Here is a 5670-nt window from a genome sequence, read left to right on the forward strand (position 1 = left end):
AGACTTTTACCTCGATTCCACAACTTGCCAAATTGGATAAATACGGCCACTTTGCACACTCAGAGGTCAGTGACGGCAGTGGGCAGAGTTCCTGTGAGATGGAGGAAGAGGAACACGGTGTGTCCAACCAGCAGGTCCACAGTTACGACCATGGTGAAGCTGGGCACGCTCACGTGAGAACAAGACAAGGATGCTGTTGCTCCAGGATGTCTGCGTCCGGGCACCGTCACCACAGGAGAAAGGGTCACCCCAACAGACCTCAGCCTCACTCATGCCTGAGTAAAGGAAGGAATAAAGGAAGGAAGGAATGGGTGGTGACCCAGCAGGGTGTCCACAGGCACCCAAGTCCCTCCCCCAGAGAAATTCCACAGTCCCTCCCAACAGGGAGCCTGCCTGACACCTGCATTGCAGGCCCTCCACACACTCCTTGACCCCAGACAGGTTTGCCGAGTGAATGAACAAACGTCACCCCCACATACAGTCACTAGAGCCCCTACGTTTTAAGACTGCCCCTGCACCTTAGAGGCACACAGACATTTCTATCTACAGGGTCCAGTGTTCCTCCAGGAGAATCCAGCTAAAATGTGAACTTGAAAGTGGAAAGATCACCCCTTCCCTGTACCTGTCTTGTACCTCCCTTAGGCCTGCCCACCTGCTCGGCATCCTCAAGTGCACACACCTGATTGATTTGCCTGTGACTAATATTAGCGGCACTTGTGCCAGAAGCAGGGGCGGTGGTGACTGTTCTATCACTGGTACATTGCTTTGCAATTTTAATCCTCGACTGAGTGAAATAATTCCTGGGGCCTCATCTGCCTTGAGACAGAAAACATCCATCCACAGTGCAGACGGATTTGCAAAGTAGGCAGGAGAACTCGGTTTCTACACAGCCCACCTGGGACTCACACTGCTAAATTCAAACCTCCGGCCTTAATTCTCCGAGAATAAAGGACGACTTCCCCCTTTCCTTTGCTTAGGACATTTGTTTGAGAAAACGTGGCAATTCCTTCTCTGTCTCTTTGAAGTGTGTGCACATCTTTTAAAGACGGACGTGCCTCTGACACTCTCACATCTCAGAATGTTTCCTGCAGAACTGGGCGTGTCTCAGAAATGTAATGGAGGAAAAAACCCTGACTCCCAGCTCCAGGAAGGAGAACCTGATTCCAGGGGGGCCTGGCTCCAAACACAAACTCGCCTCCATCATGAAGAAATCAGGGATTGTTTTATCTGGGAACATGGATGGAGCAGGTGGTCTCCGCTCAGCTGCACAGAGGGTAAGACTCTTCCTTCTCTGCAAGCCTCTCAGCAGGTTTGCCCCTGATGCCACCTGTGAGGCGCGCCCCACGGTGGTTTCATGCTGGTTCCAGAATAAACAGGGTCTTCTCTCCTATGTTTGTGGAATGTCCTCTCCCTCCTGGCACAGGTCAGGGTCTGAGTGACCCCCCACCACTCCTGTCACAGCCTAGGACCTGAGTGTCCCCTTCCTCCTGTCACAGCCCATTCATTGCCTTTCGACAATGTTGAAGCTGACCTGAAGGTCCAGAAATCCCCTCACCCTCTGTGTCCGGGAAACAGCTTTCCGCAAAGACCCTTCCCCGTAAAGGCTCAGCTGAGACTCAGGATCCCCCCCTTTCCTGACCAGCCACACAGACCCAGTCCCTCCCTGGGCTCATCAGCCAGGAACTGACCCACTCTTTCTGAGGGTCAGCCAGAACAAGGGCTGGTTACACACACGATCCCATCCTCCCCGTCCCAGCCTGCAGCCAACCACTGTCCTCTGCCTGGCAGAAGCCCTTCTCAGAGCACCTCCTGAGTTGGGGTCTCTGATCCACGTGCCATCAGGCTACCTTTCAAGCCAACCTCACACCCGGGCCTTTTTTTGCACCGGGCCTGTGTTTGCACCCCTCCATGGAGAAACCTCCTTTGTCCCAACTATCCAAATGCTTGCAAACCTTGTTGGAAGTTACCCCTGTTGTCATAGTCCCTGCTCGACAGCAACACTCCTTCTCTATTTTCATATTCCCCCTCTACAGTAATAATCCTCCTCTATTGTTATATCCCACCTCTGTGGTAACAACCCCTCCGCAGAGAGTAATAATCCTCCTCTATTGTCATAGTCCCCCCTCTACAGTGACAGTCCCCCCTCTAGACTAACAGTCCCCCCTCTAGAGTAATAGTCTTCCTCTACTGTAATAGTCCCCCTCTATTGTCATAGTTCCCCCTCTACTGCCATAGTCCCCCCTCTACACTAATAGCTCCACTCTAGTGTCACAGTTCTCACTCTACGGTAATAGTCCCCTCTGTATTGTCATAGTTACCCCTCTGCAGTAACAGTCCTCTATTGTAAAAGTCCTGCCTCTTTTGTAATAGTCCCCTCTGTACAGTAATAGTGCCCCCTCTACAGCAACAGACCTTCATCTATTGTAACAGTCTCACCTATACCTCTCACCTCACCTCTCAAAAGGAATAGTTCTCCACGATTGTAATAGTCCCCCCTCTGGTCAAAGTCCACTCTCTACAGAAACAGTGTTGCCTCTACTGTAATAGTCCCCCTCTACAGAATGGTGCCCCTCTATTTAATAGTTCCCTTTATTATAAGTCCCCCCTCTATTGTCACAGTCCCTCCTCTATTGTAATAGCTCTCCACATTACCATAGTCCCCCCATTGTAAGATTCCCCCCTCTACAGTAAGAGTCCCCCCACTACAGTAGTAGTCTTCCTTTATTGTAAGAATCCCCTCTTCACAGTAATATCCCCCCACATGGTCATAGCCCCCATTGATTGTCATATTCCCCCCTCTATCATATTAGTCACCTCTTTACAGTAATATTGCCCCTTGTACAGATATAGTCCTTCCTCTGCAGTAAGAGTCCCCCCTCTATTGGAATAGTCCCTCCCCCAGTCTCACCCCCTTGTAATGGTCCCCACTCCTCCTCACAATAATCCTTTTGAAATAAAAGTTTCCTTTCTAGCCCGGATTTGATTTTATTTCATAGGCCTCAAGGGACTGCAAGGGTGACATACAGCAAGACACTTATTGCAGGGACCAGGCGTGGGTGGTGTAGAGGCACCTGTGGATATATGTCCCCCATCATGTAGGGCACCTGTTGGTATGCCTGTGTCACCATCGCGGGGGCACCTGTGTGTGTGTCTGTCACCATTGTGGGGACACCTGTGGGTGTGTGTCTGCATCCCCATCACAGAGGAGACCTCTCCCCAAGCACAAGTCACATGACACTAAGCGTGCCCTGTCCACTCCTGTCCCCATGTCCCCAGGCCTCTCCCCATAACTCAGGTCACCTGACCACTGAGTCTCCTGTCCCGTCCTGTCCCACATCCCCCAGACCTCTGTTTCATCAGAATCTGGGTCACTTTGTAACAAGTCCCTCATCCTCCCATTTGCTCCCTCCTGAGGTCATGGGTTTGTCCATGGTGGGAGGAAAATCATCCCATCCCCGGGGACACCAATCCTGCACTTGCCAGGCACTCACCACCTCCCAGGTACACAGGTGTTGGTCACCCGTCCACTCCCTTGACTGCAGACCCCAGCTCTCTGGTTTCCAAGTACAGATTCAGGTGTGCTCAGCACTAGTGTAAACCCAGAACCGCCCAGGCGATCCCCACTCCCCAGTTGCAGCTCAACCTCCAGCCCTGGGCCAGCACCCCTGGGAGTAAGCTGCGTGCACCTGTGCACCCCGATGCCTTCCCCACCCAGCGCTTCCTCAGCTGTATCCACTCCATTCTTTGCCTTCTCAGTCAACATGGGATTCAGATGAGCACTAGGAGAGATTTCACAAAATGCAGCAGCTGCAAGATGAGTTAAGGTTCCAGTCCCAATGACCCACCTGAATGTTCTCAGGTGAAGGAACGCATGGACGTGCACACAGCCGGCAAACCCACCCGACGTTCCCCTCCTCCTCCTCACCCGGCCTCCCCGCGAACGCTCAGCGGGCTCCTCAAACACTTGCCAGGCTCCCCAAATGCTCACGGGGCCTCCTGAACGCTCACCGGGGACCTCAACTGCTCGCCAGTCTCCCGAAATGCTCACACACACCGACCTGCCCGATGGCCCTGTCCCCGCAGCATAAAGACAGGACAGGAGACCTCAGCCAACAAGTTCTTCCCCGACCCCGACCTGACCTACCGACTCGGTTGGCGGCACTGGAGACGGTGGACTTGTCACAGCCCCAGTGAGCCGCAGCCCCGGGGCTCCTGCGGGCTTAGCGGCTCTGACCCAGCAGGGCGCCCACCTGCCCACCCCACTCCAGCCCCGACTCCCCCGCCACCCCGGCGCTGGCAACAACAGAGCCGGCGAGTGGACGCCTCCCCGCTGGGGGCCCCAGCCCTCCAGCCCCTCCTGCTGCCCCTCCAGACCCCGCGTCCCAAGAAAGAAGGAGCCGAGGCCTGAGGGGAGCGCGGACCACCCTCGACCCCCGCCCCACCTCGAGACTCTCGAGTTCAGCCGTGCAGGTGGTACCCACCGCGCCGTCCAGCGGCAGCTCCAGCTTCCGCGATCCGTCTCTCACCGCGGGAGCCTCTGGCGCTTCCGCTAACGCTCTGGGCCGTGATTGGATGTGAAACACCCACTCCTGTGAGGGTGTGGGCGGGGCTGCCTCCCGCAGCTGACCTGACCCAACCCCAGCGCGGGCAGCAACCCCCCAACTCCGGAGGGGACCCGCTGTGGGAACAGCACTGCCCCCAGCTGGTGGAGGGATCCCCAGATACTCACGCCGGACAGTCTGGACGGACCAGACCCTCACAAGGGACGTGAGGGCTTTCTGAGTGTGACCATGGCATCCAGTAGTCAGATGGCGGCGTGTGAGGACGTCCTGGGTGTGACCTCGGGGTCCAATGGAATGTTCCCAAGATTATAGTTGATTATGTTGGTAAATAATATTCAATTTAAGCTCAGCTACAAGTTGCTTGACTTGTGTTCAGGCCCCTGATGACCATAGCTGACTCACAGCAACCCCCAGAATTAAACAATACCAAATGCATGAAACCAGTTATGTGTGAGCATAAGCTGATCTGATAGTCCACCCAGATGTCTTATTTAAGGGGAAGGAGTGGGCAATTTTAGGTGAGATGGCCCTGAAGTAAGAACCAGATGCCAGGTATCATTCATTTATAGCAATCCCCGTGGTTCTTGGGCCCAGAAAAGGGGAGAGGCACGTTTGTGGACGGGCTGATGGTTTATCAAAGTTTTCTGATTAAGCTCTCTGGTTATCGGTTATGATAAGCACGTTGACTGGAAATGTTTGGACGAATTGTGGTATGTACAATTAATAAACATGTTAGGAATTCCCTGGCAGTCCAGGGGTTAGGACTCCGCGTTTTCACTGCCGAGGACGAGGGTTCAAGCCCTGCTTGGGGGAGTAAGATCCCACAAGCCACACAGCGCGGCCAAAAATTAATAATCATAATTTTAAATATAGGGGCTTCCCTGGTGGCACAGTGGTTAAGAATCCGTCTGCCAGTGCAGGGGATACGGGTTCGATCACTGGCCTGGGAAGATCCCACATGCCGTGGAGCAACTAAGCCCGTGTGCTACAACTACTGAGCCTGCGTGCCACAACTACTGAAGCCTGCGCGCCTAGAGCCTGTGCTCCACGAGAAGCCACCGCAGTGAGAAGCCCGCTCACAGCAACAAAGACCCAACACAGCTAAAAA

This window comes from Mesoplodon bidens (assembly GCF_964165515.1).
Source record: "Mesoplodon bidens genome assembly, chromosome: 19".
Classification (NCBI taxonomy): Eukaryota; Metazoa; Chordata; class Mammalia; order Artiodactyla; family Ziphiidae; genus Mesoplodon; species Mesoplodon bidens.